The sequence below is a fragment of the Bos indicus genome, chromosome 7 (assembly GCF_029378745.1).
Source record: "Bos indicus isolate NIAB-ARS_2022 breed Sahiwal x Tharparkar chromosome 7, NIAB-ARS_B.indTharparkar_mat_pri_1.0, whole genome shotgun sequence".
Taxonomy (NCBI): Eukaryota; Metazoa; Chordata; class Mammalia; order Artiodactyla; family Bovidae; genus Bos; species Bos indicus.
In genome coordinates this window covers 87721396-87741154 of record NC_091766.1, presented here as the reverse complement: position 1 = coordinate 87741154, position 19759 = coordinate 87721396, and the positions used below count along the sequence as shown (strand labels likewise).

The following is a 19759-nucleotide window of genomic DNA, read 5'->3' as shown; positions in this document are numbered from 1 at the left end:
AATGCTTGCTGGATGGATCCTATTTTCTTTAGAAAGAAGTGTCTTTCAGTTTACCTCCACCTTGAGCAGCGTCTGGAAGTTTTCTGACATTGGTTTAGCCACCTGCGTTAAGTCACATGGTTTGTAACACTGCTGCTGCTAAGTCGCTTTAGTTTGTGTCCGACTCTGTGCGACCCCATAGACAGAAGCCCACCAGGCTCCCCCATCCCTGGGATTCTCCAGGCAAGAACACTGGGGTGAGTTGCCATTTCCTTCTCCAACGCATGAAAGTGAAAAGTGAAAGTGAAGTCGCTCGGTTGTGTCCGACTCTTAGTGACCCCATGGACTGCAGCCTACCAGGCTCTTCCGTCCTTGGGATTTTCCAGGCACTGGTAGAGACAAAATCTAAAACTTGTGCTCACCTCTTTCAGGACTGTAATGATTTTTAATAGGAAAAAAATGGAAAATTATTTTTAATTAAACCAGGGATCATAAACATTAGCAAGGAGATGAAGAGGACATTCTCAGTCCCCAAAATCTTTATGGCCATCTACAAATGGTCCCAGTTACCTAGAGAATTCTGAAACCTGCTGTCTGAATTATTTTTGTTAATGGCTAGCATCCACTCTGATTGGTTCCTATATCCATTCTAATTGGCCCACTTTTGTTGTTGTTAACAGCTTTAGTGAGGTAAAATTGATATATAACAAACTGTTCATATTTAACTGTATGTTTTTTTAAGTTTTCTCATATGTATTCACCTGTGAAAACCATTACCACAATCAAGGCAACAAACATATCCGTCATCCCTAAAAGTTTCCTCATGCTTCTGTAATTCCTGCCTACTGATCCTTCCCCTAGGCGACTACTGATCTGTTTTCTGTCACTATACATTAGTTTGAGTTTCCTAGACTAATATATAAATGATTTGTACTCTTTTTTTTTTTTTTTGGTCTTTCTTCTCTCACTCAGCATTATTTTGTTGAGATTCTTCCATATTGTAAGATGTACCAGTGGTTCATTTTTTGTATTGCTGAGTAGTATTCCATTATTCTACATTCCATTTGAATATGCTACAGTTTTTATATCCATTCATCTGTTGATGTACAATTGTCTAAATTTTTAGGGTTATTAAGAACTCTGTGGGTTTGGGCTTTAGATAGGTGTGCAGTTATGATTACATTTTGTCAGCTTTTCTAAACCTAGTTAGCAGTTCATCACAGTGTAACTTTTGAAAGAAGTATTTCTGTTTCACAAATGACGAAACATCAACATCTCAGGATTGGTAAGCTATTACACTTCTTTTGTTTCATTCAGGCTGGGTCTATACATTTTAAAATTTTGGTTATCTCCATCAGTCAACAAGGTGTTTGATTGACCTGAGTAATCAAATTAGTGAAAATAGCTGATCTGAGAGCTTTGAAAATAAATGTAACTTTCTGCTGAGTTTCATGATTATTTCCCTGCTTGTTCTTTTGTTTCAATTTATTGGAGGTGATTATGTAAAGCTTAGCATTGTTAACATTTAAGTTAATTACAGCCTTATATCTATAACAAAGTCAAGAGTAAGAAGTATATCTCATTGAGGGAAAAAAAACTTCCATTTTTATTTTATAATTTTAAGAAGTATTTTAAAAAACTAATAATGGAATTTTAGGAAATTTGAAAAATCCATTGAAGTTATTTTTCAATTGGTTGAAGGCTGTAGTACAAAGATGGGGTAGTATACTGATTTCATTGACTGGCACTGTAGGAATATACCAATGTTTCACAGGTATACCATTATTAATACCCAATCCTGCAGTCCTTTTCATGCAGAACTCCCACTGGGAGTACCACATGAGAAAGAAGTGTAGGATGAAACCCGATTATTATAATTCACAAGACTAATTATGACTTTGAGTTTTCCTGGATAAGCTAATTCCTCCTGCACCCTGGGATCAGTAAGCACGAAAGTAGTCTCACAAGGATTTTGCTGCATTTAACATTACATATATTTATAAATAAATCCAGAGACATCAAATAGTACTTCAGCTCTCTGCTCTTTGTGTTTTGGTTTTAAAGTTATAAAAATTTTAAGTAAGAGAGTGCCACAGGTGTAATTTTACTAAAAGACAAAAATAAAATAAGGCACACACCAATCACATATTTTTTTGGCATTTACTCATTTGCTTTAAATAGACTGTTTATTTTTATTGGCATCACTGGTGAATAAGACTAAAGAGGGACATGGGAAAGCAAGGATTAAAGACAACTTGAAAGAAAGGAACACCCAGACAAATAAGAGTTGGAAGGAAAAGAGAGAAAGAGGAGGACTGCTGAAGATAAAAGAAGACTGGCAGGAGGGGCTCTGCTTAATTTTCTTTCTTTTTATTTTTTTGTGGAGAGCTTTGTGAGTGACAGAAAATGATTAGATATTCTTGAATGAGTTGAAATCTGTTTTTGATTTTTTGGTGTGACAAATCTCACAAACACTGATTCCAGAGTTTTTTCTGATGCCACTATAAACAAATCCTTCCAACTGCCTTTTTTATTCAGGCACCTATTGTACATCTATCTGAGAGGGAGTTTCTTTGTGTACTGAGTAATTTCCATGTTGTGAGGTTTCTTGTCTTCAGTTACCTCCAGTTTTATGCCTCAGTCAGAAAACTCACATAGCATTCAAAAAGGAAAACTCAAAGCAATATAGACTTTTTGTGCCTTTTACAAAGAATTAGAGCTGTGTGCCCCTACCAATATAGCAATATATTATATAAGGTCAATACTCCTTTTCACATGCCTCTAATACAGATGCATTTTATGAGGTAGAACAGCAAACACTGAATCACTCTAGTAGAGATACACAAAACAAGTAATTATCGCTAGTTGCAGAAAAATAATTATGCAGTGGTGTGATGAAAACCAGTTTTTAACTGGGAGGAGAAATTCTACCAAAAAAAAAAAGCCTGTGGAAAGGCTAAATGTTGTGCTCTGGAAAAATAAGCCATTCTATAAAACTTCCTAATGCAGCTGTATCATCCAGTAGAGGTACCATACTTTTTTTATAAGAGCACATTGCACACTGGGTGTGATACACTCTGCTCGTATACAAGGCACTTATAATTACTGCTATTTTCTGTTGACTTTTCTGTCAAAATGACTATTTTCTCTATTATCAATTCATCTAATATTTTAGCAAGAATATCCTTTATTGTCACTTAATGCTTACCAGGTAGTCCTTGCTTATGATTCAATAGACACCTACGATCATTAGCAGTTCTTATTTGGAGCCCACTATCCTGTTATAAATGTTACCGTATATTCTCTGTGTCTAAGATATAAAAAAATAACATTTAGTTAAGGCAAAAAAAAGGTAACAGGGCTTTGTGTGTGATGCAGCATACTTTTTTTTTTTTTACACTATATAGAACACCAATGTGATGTGTACATTTCTACAGAAGGTATTTATCTCAAATATCTACAGTGAGTTTGCTCTGCTCTGACATAGACCTAGCCCCCATTGAAGCCAAGAGGATTTTGTTTCCTTACTGTTAAGCATGGCTGTTCTGGGCCCTTTAACTAAATCCACCACCATGAATGAACTTAGAGCAGAAACAGCAAGTACAGCTACATTTAGGCTTATATCAGCATTTCTGTTTAATACATTTTAAAACTATATTTAAGTAATGTGGAGGTTATGACATGAAGTGACAAAACCCAAGCATGTGAGCTGGATGAAACTATCTTTAGCCAGGATTCCTGGGCCAATGTAATGAAGTATATGGGCTAAAGAAAGAGGCTCAGCTTTGCCTCTGAATTTTCAGGAGTATCAAGGCTCTCTAAAAGTCTTAATATTAAATATATCTTATCTATGCACCTTAATGGCATCTGTGACAAGCAAACAAGCCTGTGAAGCTTGAGGAAGTGTTCATCCTAATCCTTTTCAGTTGCTTCTTGCTGCTGCTTCTCCTGTGTCCAGCCCCACAGTTGCAAACTGGGCTCTACCCCACTACAAATGAAAAGAACAAACAAACAGCACTTCCTTTGGGGCAATTTCTAGGGCTGGGTTCAAGTGAAGTGTAACTTTTCTGAGCAAAGCTCTGAAATTGGTTTAGTAATTTGGAGTTAGAAAAGATTTGGTCAAGAGAGAAGCCTTCAAACTCCATTTTATAATAAGATCACCAATACAAACAAGTGACAAATATAATCTACATCTAGCATATCTGTTTATAAAATATAGAAACCTTGCCATTGTAATATTTTTGGGCACTTATTAATTGTAAATCTGTCTTTACCTCCTCATCTCCTAATCCATTCTAGAGCTTGATAGTAAATACCCTTATGTCAATGTGATATACTTTACTACTGCTAACAATAAATTCTTGTATACCATATTTTAAATGTTTTGGTAGACTAACAGTTTCCCTCAACAGTGTTAATGATGCAGCAAAACCATAAATTCTCAAATTGTGTCTATTGGGTTTTTAATAGACATTAAACTTTATTAAATATTTTCCTATTTTACAAATTATTTCATTTTAAACTTGGAAAAATAAATATTTGTTGCTAACCTCATATACTTATTTCAGTTTAGCATATACTAGTGATTATTCTGGCTATTTAATATTAATAATTGTTCTTTTTAAAAGGTTGATTTCTCATGTGGGGATTGGGTTTTTAATGTAATGTTAAGATTAATATGATGAAGTACTTTGAATTCTTAAATATTCATTTTAATCACTTCTAACAATATCTAAGTTGAATGCTTTTAAAAGTTCTTCTAAAACCATTGTCGGTTTTATTTTGTAAAATCTGCTTCAAAAATTAGTCTACCACTGTGAATGAATTGCTTTTAATAGAGAGATGGGAAGAGGGGGGAGGGGAGATTCAGGAGGAGAAAAATGTCAAGTGAATCAATATGATTAATTAAATTAAATGTGGATTCATAAAACTCATATTCACAGATTTACACACTATATTCACAGTGACATTTAAAATGTTTTGAAAATCCCTAAATAAAGTCCCATGTACATGAACATATTTTCCTTCTTTAAGAAATTTTTTAAAAACCTAACAACAAAACAGAATCATAAACTTTACTGCCAACTAATATACATTTCCAATATATTTTTTTTACAGAATAACAGGAACAATTTTAATATGTAAAAGTTTTAAATGAAATTGTATCTATTTTTGCTACTTTCAGAGATGTTTATGCTTAAGCCAACAGATAATCTTGACTGCTAATGTAACATAGTTTTCCTTATTTTAAATGTGTACCAAGGTCATTTTCATGTTAAGCCATTAAGCTTACAACTTTATGCTGTTCTTCTACTGGATAACTAAATTGCTGTACTTAGCAGGTCAAATATTTATTTTTAAAAAGTTAATTTTCACTTTTGTTTTTTTTTAAAAAGTTGTGACATATGACGTAGAAGAAACTGATTCTTAGATTTCTGAAATATATTGTTTTTTAAATTCAGGTAGTACAAAAGTATAATACCTGAAACCTACATGTAGAACTAACATCTATCTATGAATGATAAAAATGACAACAAGGTCTTTAACATGGCACAACACTTGAGAGATTTGGAGAGAATTTTCAGGTTCAGACAGTACTTAATGGCATGAATTGTTTGTAAGTTAATTTAACTTAAGAAAATCAATCGTCTTTAGATATTAATTCTGAGTTGTTTATGATTACTTCCTCTCCAAAGTCTATTAATGTTAGTGAGTTTCTCCCCCAACCCTGTGTGTGTCAAATTAGTATAAAGCCTTCCATATCTTCTTTCGTGAGAAGTATATTATATTGCTTTCACAAAAATCCAGTGTAGCTTAAGCTATTTTAACAAACGACAGTCTTTTTCCCTGTAAAAAATGGTTCCAAGATAAAGATTTTACATCACAGAGAAAATGGAAGAAAATTGAGAGAATACTTTATTTCCTTTAGTAGCCTGCTATTGATGATGAAAAACAAGGCAACAAATGTAATTGGTAAAACAAACCCCAAAGGAAGTTTCAAGTGTCTCTAATAGGGGAATATTCTTAGTTGTAAATCGCTCAATTTTATCTCTAGAACCTAAAATATGTATCCCTGTCCCCCCCCCCCAACCCAATCTTGCATCCAATTTCAATACTTCAGCCTTATCAAAGTAAACAAGCTATTGTTAGAATAGAAAATCCAGCTAGGTTGGAGGGCTGCTGCCACTTCCCTCTCTTCCTAGCACAATTCGGTGCCAATAGCTTTTGGAAAAGGGAAGAAAGAAAGGTCCGCTACTGTGCTGTGTGGAAGTAAAGGGGCAGAGGGGCATCACTTCAATCTCTTGGCTCTGGTCCTTTCTCACTCTCGCATCTCCAGAGAAAAGAGATGCTCTTCATTCACAAAACAAAACAAGAAAATCTCTATAATTATTTTTGGCTCAGCTCCATTGAAATTCATTCTCCTGGAAGCATCTCTGTTTTAGATTAAAACAATGCTTGGAATATTCATTCTCTGCTCTCTCTTTCTTTCTCACTCACCACTCCTGCGTGCCACCCACCCCCAACCACCACTCCCTGCACCGCCCCCCCACCACCTTTTTTCTCTTGCTTTCTTATTTCTCAGTCTTGGTTTCTCTTGCTCTCCATCCCTGTCTGGTTGAATTTTTTCTCAGCTGTGCCAAAGTTATATCTCAGAGGTTTTTAACATCATTGCCTACAAGTGCCTACTCAAGATTGTCATGTTTAACGTCAGTTGTTCAAGCCTCATACCTTCTTCCAACCAGGAAATTTCTCCAACCCTATATCCAGAGCCTATCTTACGGTTGTTGGTTTGTGATCTGATGTTTCAAGCCAAAAAAAGAGATGTTCTAGTCAGTAAAATTGGGAAGAAAATTTACTTTCTCTTTCTTCCAGCCTTCTTTTCAATACGCAATCTTCAAAAGATGGACAAAGTCTTCATTGTCCATAGGAGGTGGTAGTTACTGAATTCCAGTGGTAAAGCATAGGAAATTATTATTTTAAAAATCCATTAGTTAGTTACTGACAAAATTTAGTGCCCAAAACCATATAACTATTAAAAATATTTTTTCTGTCACTGACTTTAACTTTGATTTTCCTTAATGGCAAAAAAAGTTTACCATTTTCCTTTTTGTTAAGGCAAAAATTTTTTTTCAGCACATGGAAAGTAGAATTCCTGCTCCAAATAGTTTGTATGTACATATTAATAAATTTATTAATGTTCTGTGAAACATGGGATTCTCTTTCCTTAAACAGTAGATTCATTTGGGCTTCTACTGCAAGGCAAGAATTTTATTTATGGTGTCTTACATTTTGTGGAATTCCAATTTCTTACACCTTTTCATTCTTGGTGACAAAAATTATTGATAAACCTTTCATAGAAAGAGGTAGCTCTGATACCTACTTTCATTAGCATTAATGTGTCTTTCTATTTCTCATTCTCTAATTTGAATAATTAATTTGTGTTCATTTTAAATTCTTGGTTGTTAGCAAAGGCATCCAACCCTAGTACCCATCACCCAGGGAGTGAGCATCCTATTTAGGGGTGCATTTCTGCTCCTTTGAACAATGAATATTTTGTGTGGATACTGTAGTCACATATAACTAAGTCCTAGCCTTCCTACACTGTCTTGACAAACAAAACAAAATCCTGACCGTAGCCCAGAAGAGAAATATCTCTGGGATTTCCTGTCTCTCCAGTAACGGTACAGCAATCTTATAAGCATTTATTTAAAAGAGTTTGAGAATCTATTTCTAAGGCCTCACAAGAACCCTGATTACTGAATTCTATTTGGTTTACCGAATAAAAAGAAGGAAAAGAAGGAAAAAAAAAGGAAAACCACACACACTGCCATTAATTATACTGTAAACATTTAATAAATATTCTTTCTTTCTATCCTTTACCCTTTTCAAAAGGAAAGGTGGTAATTTACATCTATTTTGCCTCTTTCCACTCATTGTTTTATTTCTTTTCTTTCTGGCTTGCTTTTACTTCTGTAGAAAAGAGGTGGACATGTTTGAGAAGATAGAAATGTTTACTTAGTACATTTTTTTTCATATGAAAAAAAACAGCCTAGGCACTTTCTACTTTGTCTTATGACCTTTGTTAAACCTCTAATTCTGGAAGCTGCATTTTAATTACAAAATATTGTAAAGGGAATACAGTAGGAATACACAACCCTTGATTCTCAGCCAAATGAGAGAATTTAACAGCAATGTATGGTTGCTGGAATGGTTATGTTTGGGATCCATATGCATGTTCAACTCACACATTCAGGCAGTGCAATAAAGCAGGGAAAAAACAGCTGATACACAAAAGGGACCGTCTAGACAGTACCCCATCAGTCTGGCTAAATTTGGTGCTGGCATTCCCAATGGGATTGTAATATAATTGTTCTGGTGTCTGCGTTCATTCCCCCTGTCAAACACCATTCCAAATATACATCCTTCTCTCCCCAACCCTATTTCTTCCATAAATATGAAGCCCAAACTGTGCCATGCTAGAGAGGGTGTTGTTAGATGGCCCAACATTAAGAAAACATTATAATTTAGCAAAATCATGTTATTTAATTCCTTTAAAAAAAATCCTCCTATTACTTTCTAACTCCAAATAGAATTAATTTCAGACCAATTTAAATAATTTAAATTAGAACATGAAAAAAATTTTAATGCAAATACAAATAATCTTGAAATACTGAGCACTTTAGATGAAAGCAAATAGGCCTTTTTACCCCTTTATATTTATTAACCTCTGTTAGAAAATTTAACAGAAATCAGAGATGTGAAAGTGTAATGATGGACATGGATCATAAATTCTAATGAATAAAAAGCTAATGAAAAAAATGTTAAGCAAAAGCACTGAAAAAATGCAAATTGTGTATTTTTTCTTTCTTGGGTTTAAAAGCCATAATATTTTTTTCTCTCTAAACATCTTTTGAAAGTTAAATTTCTGTTAATTTATATAGGAGTTATTTAATATATTTGATTTTTTAAAAAGAGAAACCAGAAATATTTATCCACTGATTTGTAGTAACTATCAATTAATATTTTTAGAGATATTCTGGTTTAAGACATCAGGAAAATGAAAGTCACTATTTACAAAATAAAATAAAAAAACCCAACATTAAAATGAAAATGCACAGATCATTGACAAAGATGCTTATAATTTTAAAACTTTGACAGCACTGAAATTAAAGTTGTGAGAATCCCTTTTTATGGTAAGGAAAATGCAGATTTTAAGATTGTCGAATAATAGCCAGATATACTTATTTTATTTTCCAAAGTGTCACCTCTGGATATTATTTAGATATTAAAATTGACCAAGAAATCTTTTTTAAAACCTTTTATTCTTTCAACTCCATGAAAAATTATCTTGGGAAAGAGGTTGGGCTGTTTGTTTTGTTATGTTTTTTTAATTGTGGGCTTATATTTGTACTTCTGTTTTGGAGGTTAATAATCCTTTCCTGATCCTGTAAACAGAAATTTGTCTCCCATCTTAGTGATTCTGAGATGCCAGATTACAATTCCAAGTGAGTGAAGAAAGTCTCCCCACCCCCACCAGGGACCAGTCTAACTAGAGCAAATTCAAAGCAAATACTTCAGGCACTAGATCCTGGCTTTATCCAACTTCAGGAGCTGAGGCAAGCCCACCAACCAAAACAGGGCCCACAAGAAATGGCTGTTCCAGGAAGAAGCAAGATACAGGGCCTCAACTCGCACAAAGACAGAGCACAGTTGCACAGAAAAGCACCACCAAAGGGATCGGGAAATACCCAGATACATTTTGCAGAGATGTCTTCAAATTCTCATGTGGGAAATGAAAGATTAAAGATTATAAATATCTTAAAATTTTTATGTGGAAAAATGAGATGAAGAGATTGTATCCTTACATTTTTAATTTTAAAAAAATAGTGACTTCGTATTTTTTTTTCCTTCTCTTGTATGAAATTCTTCTGACTTGGCACATGAATACAAGAAACACAGTCATTAAAAAAAAGACAACATAGTGATGATATGTGCGCAGTGTCTGCCTGAAGCTGGGTGGTTTGCTTGTGACTGTGTTTTATTCACCTTATTTATTTATTTTTTACAATATGTACTGGTAGAAAGTGAAAGAAAGGCACACCATAGGCCTCTTTGAGATGAAACAGTGTAGCCAAATCTGAGTTTTAGACTTGGTTTTCAAACTATGGAAGAATATCCTCTGAGACCTCTTAGGTCTTAACTGGATTAAAATGAATATATTTGTGCTCTGGCTCTTTTCAGCTAACTAATGTGCATGTGAATTGATAGTGTGCGAGGGAGCGGGTGAGAGCAAGTGTATGTGACACAGGGAGAGGCTGCGGGCTCCGGGCGGAGGGTGACTGTGAAGGAGCGTGCAGGATGGTGTGGGCTGCCTCCAAAGAGGGAGAGAAATGAAAATTAGCAGGCCCTGGGCTCCGGTGCGTTTTGTCTTGACGGGAGCCAGAAGAGAAGCTTGGTTGGGAGATGAGGAGGAAGGAGAGGGGTGGGGGTAAAGAGAGGGTGGAGAAGGGGGTGTGGCGTGTGTGTGTGTGTGTGTGTGTGTGAGCTGAGGTTTCAGTTATGGCTGAGCTTTGGGGTTTTGTTTTGTCGGTTCCTGGCATAAACAGACTGGAATTTCAGGTTCAGGTTGGAGTGCGGGCAGAGGGGTGCTTGTCAAAGTTTCTTTTTCTGGCCCTTCACTATGGTTGCTGCTCAGAACATTACTGCTGCTACAGAGGGGGTTTGGGGGGGAGCAGCCAGGGATGCCGGTCTGTCTGCAGCTGCCCCTCTCACACTTGAATAAAAGAACTTTTTTTTTTTTCCAGGGGTAGGGGAGCTGTGAATACCTTTCCCAATAAGAGATGAGGCATATTGAAAACTATATTAAATTACCCTGATTAACAATTTAGCCACGAACAGGGGAGCTTTGGGAGATCTCTATAGGCAGGACTGGGGGCTATTCATGCCAGCAGCTAAGAGGTCGAAAGGTTTCTGAAGTTCACAGGCTCAGAGCCTTTGTTATGCTAACAGACAATCTCAAATCAGCTGCCTAGTGGAGTGTGAAATATAAATGATTCCTTGAGAACTTCCAATAAGTTGTCACTCTTGCTCTCCGAATACCAGGACAGGCTGCTAATTTCTAGCAGGCCCTTTTGCAACATGGCTAGCCCTAAATGAATGCCTTTGTAGTTCAAATAATCTTTTCAAGGGAGCTGTCCTATCTTCATAGCCCAATGCATCTTGGTTTTGACTATTAAATGAAAATCAGGGCTCAGCAGTGCTTGACTTTTCCAATCGCCCGACGTTTGGGAAGGGTGGTGGCAGCTCTCATGCACAACAAGTTAGCACCCACTGCAGGAGGCTAGGGCATTAATAACAGCCGAGACCCCAGGAGCTACCCAACTCTCACCCCCAACTCCCTACCGGGAACAATGCTCCGGGAGAGATTTACGTGGTTTCCCTCAGGCTGGACTACCTTCTTCTTTGAACCACACCAACACTTCTCTGATTTATGAACCCTCTGTCCAAGAGGACGGCCAGCTGACCTGCCAGCATCTGACTGGTCACTTCGAAGCATCAACTTTGGAGAGGGAGGTATTCATTCTCAGGGCAGGAGAGGCCAAGGGGAAGACAGCAAGGTGTGTGTCCAGGCCATACCCCTAGTATCAGATGTGTGTGGGTATTATTTTATCATTTGCCCATAAGAAGGATATAAACATAGCTTATGATCTTGGGTGTGACCTTTGAGCATATCCAGATAAATTAAAAAAAAAAAAAAAAAAAAAAGGCCCTGGCACTCTGAGTCTGAACTACAAAGCTTTTTAAGTAAGAAAAACCACTCCCCAGACAAGTTGGGGGGAGTGAGACTGAGAATCTATGTGGGAGAGTGTGCCCAAATCAAACATTCTAGTAAGAAAGGACAAAGCTAATTTATACAAATAAAGGAAACACGAAAGAAAGAGGACAGAGACCAAAGCAAATGAGAAATCCGTCTGCATCAGTCTTCACAGAGGAAAGGATAAAACCTTTACAGTAATACCTTGAGTCCTAAAAATTCGGGTATTTCTGACTCCATGTCCTCGACTTCTTTTACTGAAATGCAAAAAACTCCATGATATCACAGAAGTGTCTGCTTTTTTCCAAACAGAGCAGGTTTGATTTTTGGCAAGGAATGGGAAAAAAAAAAAAATCAAATGGACTGTATTTCTTAATATATTCTTAGGGTAAGTTTATAAACATGTAAATACATAGAAGCAGTATGTTTTAATACACCCTTAGGTGACTTTATAAAGCTTGATGATACAGCTGTATAGAAAATCAAGGACATTGATCACCCTTCATCATCTTCTTCCTCTCACTACAATGATTTACAAGTATTACTAACCACAATGATTTTAAAATATTACTTCAAAAATGATTGGGGAGTTCATTCTGATTGGAATAGAAACTGATTTAAGTAAATACTTTTTCTGCCTTAGGTATAGTTAGATTTACAACTATATATTAAAACATTAATTAAATAGAAATAAATGATGGTGTAATGTGTTCCAGTTTTGAAATCATCTAGCTTATGTGTTTAAATCTTATTTGTTTTTTAAAAGCCAGAATACAGCATACAATGGTAAAAGACTCTGGGATTCGACTTAGAGAATTTAGCCACCAGAATAGGAGAGTGTTTAGGATTCAGATTTTTATTTGTTTCAGACTCTTATCTGTTTTGCCCAGTAAACCAATCTGCAAATACTATTGACTAGAAAAATGAGTTCAGATTACTGACACTAAACAAGTAAAAGTTTGTGGTTTCTTCTGCCAAATGCCAGAATTAGACAATAATTCGTTATTGATCTACTCACACCCTTTTCAGAGGGACTTAGGATCTTGGTTACCCTTATTTCAGAGACAGCAGAATGATTGGCTTCAGGGGCACATCTCATTACACAAAACTGAAGGCAACCCAGTGCTGCAAGTTCAACGGAGGCAACATAACTTGCTTAAATTTAACTTTTCACCCACCCCCTTTTCATTTTTAAAGTTAATTAATATTAAACTGTTAGTATCTAAGTTATTGACACATGCTGGAGATTCAAAGGGGAAACACCTTCCCTGTGCTTCCAAATACTTATTTTTACCACTTCCAAGGGTCCTCTCTCTTTCTGTCTTTAACACATCAAAACAGGGAAGAAAGCGCTTTTGTGTTATAACTACAGAGAAAACATTTGAGAATGTGTCAATGCTGTGAATACCAGCACCAGTTTGGAGGTTGGTTTGTTTTTCCCCCTGCCGGGGTATTTCTTTTCCCTTTGCTTTTGAGTCTTTAAACTCTGGCCACTTTGAGAAAAAGCAATGGTTGAAATGAAAAGTTAGGACAAATTGCGTTAAACCTGTGTGTTGCCAGAATATGAGCATGATGAAAGCAGTGTTGGGACATGGCAGAGCTGAGCAGCTCCACACACAGAAAATTAAAATAAAATAACAAATAGGAGCTGGTCTTTTCATTCTTCCTGAAATACTTCAGATCTAAGAGAAAGGGAATTCCTGTTTAAAAAAGCAAGTTTCTAGGGTTGCCACTGCTGCGTAGTGGGGGTGTCTGAATGTGTGTGTGTGTGTGTGCGCATGTGAGTGTGTGTTTGGGGAGAAAAGAAAGAATGGGGAGGAGGAAGGGCAGATAACTTTACTGACATATTAATTCTTTAGATAGCAGTAAATGAATGGTCCAAATAGACATTTGTTTCCCTTAATAGGTTTTGTACAGGTCTCTTACAAGCTGTGGCATATGCTTCATTTATATGTATATTTATTTAGAAGGATAGAGAATAATAGGTGTAGTTTGTCTATAGTCGCAGTTATTATTTAAAGTCCAAAGAGGTTACAACTTTTTTCTACTCCAAACACGGATACAAAGGTCTCTTATACATGCCTCCTGCATTATGTTGAAGGCCAATTAAAAATGAAGATAATATTCTAACTATCGAGCTTTGGGAAGAGGAAGAAGGAGGCTAAAAGGCAAAAGGACTCCAAGATGGCTGCCTCTTCCTTCTTTCCCTCCTCTCTGCCTGTTTTCCACACAGAAATTAATATAATATTTTGTTTAGAAATCACACTGTGGGTCACTTGTAAATGAGGCAGTCTCTGAAGCACCAACATCTGCCTAAAATACTCTCATGATGCCATCAAGGTATGGAGAGAGCTTAAAATGCAAACATTCAAATGTATTTAGATTTGTATATAGAGACTGGACTCACACACATACACACTTGAACGTGTGAACAACACACACAGCTGCAAAAGGAATAAAAGGCCGAAATCCTTCTTAATTCTTAGGACAGAAGGGCAAAGGAGGGCGCCAGGCCACCACCCTCCTCCCCAAAGGATCAAAAATGCACTGTTCATGGTCTGGATTCGATTTTTTAAAAAAGATATATCTTAGTGATGACTCTCTCATTAGGCGGACTTCTGAAGTCTGTGGAGACAAGATTTCCATAAATTATCTCTCTAACTCATCTCATGCTGGTGCAAAATGCAAAGCTAAAATTGTTTTTCTTTTAATTTTTTTACATTAAAAAAAAAAGTGTACCATGCTAACCAGCTTTCTGACTAACATGTTAAAGGCTTAAGAGCACTAGTAATTACTGCTATTAATTATAATAAATACATATTCCCAATCATCAAATCCCACCCGTAAAGCTAAACTAAAATAATGTCGGGAATAAATAAAAGTATATTTGGAGCTTTATAACAGATTTATAGCAGGTTTTCTGTGTAGACTGGAGTGCTCTAAGCAGAGAACAAAGCAAATGGTTTAGTTCCTATAGGAAATATATTAAAAAGAAAAAAACCCACAACCCTTTATCTAAAAGCCATCAGGGACAAGCACTCAATACAAGTTAACAAGCAGGAACTGATAAGATAACATTTATATGAGGTCAGAAGTCAAATGCCAGTCAAAGGCTTTTAACCTCTTGGGTCATAAACAGGAATAGTTAAAAGTGAGAGGTAGTTATTTATCGGATTTTAAGGGTACCTGACCATTGCCAGAGAATCACCGATGATGAAACTAATTAGGATTTATAGAAAAAGAACTTTGTAGCTGTTCAAAGAAAATTAACCTAGAAACCCATAATTCTTCAATTGGTAGGGAGAAAAACAAACAAACAAAAAAAAATCCTTCTTTTAGAGGGGAAAATAAATCTAGCAATTTAAATAGATTTGGTAACAAAATCTCTCTCAGAAACAATAATTTATAGCTAATGTACATATTGATTAATATATGGTGAATAATATAACTTATAAATTCTGTATTAACCATCCAACAACAAAAATAAGCATTACATAATTTATTTCCAATTTTTGATCTTTTTCTTTTACTCCCCTCGCAGAGCTCCTAAATTAGACAGAATATAACTCTGATACCACAGTCCTTCTTGCTCTCAGAATGCCAACATTTATAAATCGAAAAAAATATATATATATTCTAATAGCAGTCATTTTAAAGCATCAAAATATCAAAACTACCTAAATTTTTATCTTAATCTACCCAGAGAAACAGATGTCTCTTCTTTATTTGCGGTCAGAATATTTTCCTTTGTTTTGGTTTTTGTCCTTTTTTGCCTTTTCTTAGGTTTATATTCCAAACTCCCAAACAGTTCCTGGTCCCAGAGTCCAGGCTGGCTTCTATTTTCAAAGCATACCACCCCCCTTTTTTTCTCTTTTGCAATAAAAGAAAGCAGATCTAGGTATTTCTTTCTAGAGAGAAATAGAGGGATTGTTGTTAGGCCCTGCTAAGGCCCACTGTTTCTTTAAACAGAGTCCACAATACACTAGGCGAACATTGTGGATTTAAAATGCTTTTAAATATTTATCAGAAGTATTTTATCATCATATTCAAATGACACCTGGAGTGCACTCACCTTTATTGACAATCTCTGTTCTGAAAGTCCATTTGCTTCCTTAAAGCCCCCCAAGCAGAACAAGGACTACCCGTTTTCATTCAGTTAATGTTTAGTAAAAAACCAAGCAACCTTAATCAGCATGCTGATTGCATCGTCAACTAACAAATAATTTACTACTCTGAGCATTGCATTCCATTAAAAGCTCATTAAATTTTCTGTTCTCCAATGGGAGGTTTAGCTTTTGAACTGCATGCTTTTGCTTTGAATGATCATTTATTCAATTTTTGCAAAATGTTGTGTGTTTTTTTTTTTCTAAAGTATAGGTGAGCATTTCAATACCTATAGACTGCAGACACATGGAAACACAGCCCAGGGCTTGAGAAGGTTCCGTTTGACTTATAAACTCTGTTTCATAAAAATTCAACATAATCTCTTGCACTTTTAGGAAATCCTGAAATCACTGGGTGTATCTGTGGTGTTGTGTGACCCAAAGACAGTCTCAAATATTAATACAGAATATAAAATAGTAAATACCCCTTTAAAGCTTAAATTTCCCTTTTCTACGTATTAGAGTTATTGCTGTTTTTATTATTTTTAGCCTTATAAGTAGCTGTTTTCTACTGATTCAAAAAGGATCATGACACCACAAAGCCCTTACCATATTTGATGCCAAACTTAATACCTCGGGTGTGTGTATGTGGGGGTGGGGGTGGAGGGGGCTAAGGAATCCACATTTTCAGGGGTTTACCCTTTTTTTACAAACTCAGAATCCCCTGCATTATTTTCATGCCCAGACTCCTCTAGGAAAGAGTGTGTTTATTATTTTTAATTTAGGGAAATGTAGGAAAATCTCCAGCCCCCCAATTAACATGCATCTTTGGATTGCTAATTGTGCTCATTGCAAATTTGGGTCATTTTGCATGAGTGACTCTAATGTAGGGCTGAGATTGCCACGCAGCACAGTGGATTCCTGATTCCCTGCGCTAATCCTGAGCTCGGTGATTGTGTCAGGTGCCGTTCTGTATGCTCTAGCAGCTGGCTCATCCTCATCAATGCAAATAAGGCAACTCCTACAATCAGAGCCGCGCGAGTGTGAGGCCTGATTGCTGAGGGCAGGCTAAAGCACTACACAGACTCTCACTTTCAAATCACGCTAAGTGACAAGACAACCGCAATGTCCCTCTAGTTCAAAATCAACCTTTGGAAAACAAAACAGGAAGAAGAGGATGGCTACAAAGAAGAGGCAAACCCCAGTGTTTGGGAAATGGACTTGTTTAGATGGGCTTTATTTCGGTACAGAGATAATGTAAAGGGTATTTCAACAAATAATTCTTTAACTCCTATTCTGGGCAAGATACTTTGTTTTAAGGACTGCAGGGGGTGCAAAGTTGAGGGAGACACAGGCCCTGCCCTGCCTTTGTGGAACCCTACCATTTGATGGCAGAAAATTGAAAAAAAAATTAAGACAATAGCAATTATTATTAAGGTGCAGTCACCAAACTCTTTGATGAAAGGACCACAGAACAGATTTTTCCAGGAATTACTTAGAGGTGGCACTATGGCATAGATGTGAAGAGCAAGATGTTGGAAGCTGAGGGTTCAGATCCCAGCTTTGTCACTTACATGCTCACCCTTCTACCACCTTCATGGCATCCTCTGCAAAATTCCAGTGACACATGCACCGCGTCGGGATCCTAGAGGGAGGAACTGAGGGGACGCATCTAAGCACGTTTGCCACAGCGCTTGGCACGTAGTAAGTGCTCACTAATGTCAGCTGTGATTATTACTATTTCTTCCTTAACCTACAAAGAAGGCGGGAGGAGGGAATCCAGAAATAGCAATGTGCCACAGTTTGAAGGCATTTATTTGATCTGGTTCTAAATTCCCATTTTACATGTAGCACTTACCCTGTGGAAGTGAAAATACTGTGAATGCGAAAGAGCCCTGCACCTCTCAGTGGTGTCTGGACAGCCCTGGCCACTGGGAACATGAAGGAGAGAACAAGAAATCCCTGTGCGGTGCCTTTTCTTCTTCTCCAAACACGTGTGCAGACTTCCCCTGCATTTCAGCCCCACCCTCTTTATTTTACTGCCTAATCTATAAAGGAGGATTAACAGCAACATGCTGCTTTGGCATAGAGCAGATTCTGGGTGAGGACCTGTAGGTAGAGTTTAATGAATACAATTTTCTAGGACTGTGAGTGCATATTTTTAGCGACACGCTGGGCTCCAGCGCTGGCTCTTGAGACAGATGAACAGACCCTTTGATCAGACTTGGGTGTTACTCCAAGAAGCACCTTTTTCAGAAAGTACTTGGGGGAAAAATGTCTTCTGTTGTCCCTAACTCTTCATCGGCAGTTGACAGATTTGGATCTCAGATAACTGGTCCCCATCAGTGGCATGGTGACACTGAGATGCACCGTTGTGAGAAGCGTGGGGACCTCGGGGCCGGGACCAATCCGGTTGCTTGCTAAAGGAAACGGTGTTGAAGTGTGCCTCACCATCCTTCCCACTAGGAGAGTAGGCCAGAGGTAGTTAACCTTCCTGGGGGAGGCTCAGCCTAGACAACATCATAGACACCATATACCCCCTGGAGTTACTACACAATGAAACCGCTTCCTTTGCCAAACACAAAGAATGGTCTGGAGTTGGATATTAGCAAACAGCAAACCAAATAAAAGAAGAGAGGGACAGGGGGAGGGACGAGAGAGAAAAAGAGAATAGGAAGGAAAGAAGGAAAACGACACGAAGTGAAAGCATAAAATAAGGTCTCTTTCCTGCTTTCGTTTGCCAGGGAGAGGGCAGCTGTCCAGTGTTGTCTTGATTTCAGCCACTGCCATGGTGAGGATGGGGGAGGCTGCGGAAGAAGGGATTTTGAAGTGATGCCAAGCAGGGCAGGGATGAGGCTCCGGGTCTTGTGGCAATGGCTGTGACTTGAAGACCTTGGCCTGGGGACAGCATGATCAAGATGGTGAAGTGATTTGATCTCTTACATTCCCTGCTCAGGACCCTCTCCTTCTCTTTCTAATAGGATTAACAGATATTTTCCTAAGCAGAAATCAAAATGTGTCAAATCATCTGAGACAGTCAATTTGTTCACAATGCCCACATTCTTGCAGTAGGCATGCAGCACTATTCAGAAACAGTTTCATTTCAAGAGATACGATGCCGGGGAGAGGTAAACATTTATCTTCATAATCTTACACTCCTTTCAGACTGCTTAATTTTTCCCAGTGATTTTCCCCTCCTCTTTCACTCCACCCCTAAGCTCAGCTTCAAAACACGTTGTATCAGGAAAAAAAAAAAAAAAGACATGACTTCCCAGAGGATTCGGGTCTCAGTGATCCTGATGATGTAACGTGTGCTCTCCATTATTCCTGGGAGCTCCCTGAGTGTGTTCCTGCATCCTGCCTCACAGCTTCCCTTGTTTGCATCACTTACACATCCTCCTCCAGCAACTGCAGAGGTTGCCTCCACCCCTTCCTCCCTCCTCATCCCAAGTTATCAGGACTCCTGCCCACCTCACCCCACCCCCACTCTTTCTTCTTTTATTGTTATTATTGCTATTATCCTTCCCTCCACCAGCACGGCCCTCTGCGGCTTCTCCTTAGGGAGGCATTAGGTTGCCTTCCTTTGGGCTACCTTAAAACTGCTGGTCCTCCTCCAGCTCCCTTTGAACACGCGGACCAGGGTCACCTTTGGAACAATGAATGAATGTACTTAGAGTGGGGTTCCAGCTTCACGTTGTTCGCATTCCTGAGACTCTCTTGTATCTTCATTCCCCCCTCCTCCTTCCTTCTCATTGATACCCCATAAGATAGCAGCAATTAGAAGCACTGAGATGAACAGAAACAACAGCTACTGGTATGTTTTATTCTTGAGATCTGAATAGTAGACATTTAGCAAGAGGAG

General features: G+C 37.5%; 1 long non-coding RNA gene across 1 annotated transcript in view; it reads right to left on the bottom strand.

Moving 5' to 3' along the window:
• LOC139183932 (uncharacterized) overlaps positions 1-15984 on the bottom strand; it is a 41505-nt gene extending 25521 nt beyond the window's left edge. Inside the window, exon 1 of the long non-coding RNA XR_011567420.1 lies at positions 15867-15984. This is a non-coding gene — a long non-coding RNA (uncharacterized lncRNA). The remainder of the gene's footprint in view (positions 1-15866) is intronic.
• Between the last annotated feature and the right edge of the window lie 3775 nt (positions 15985-19759).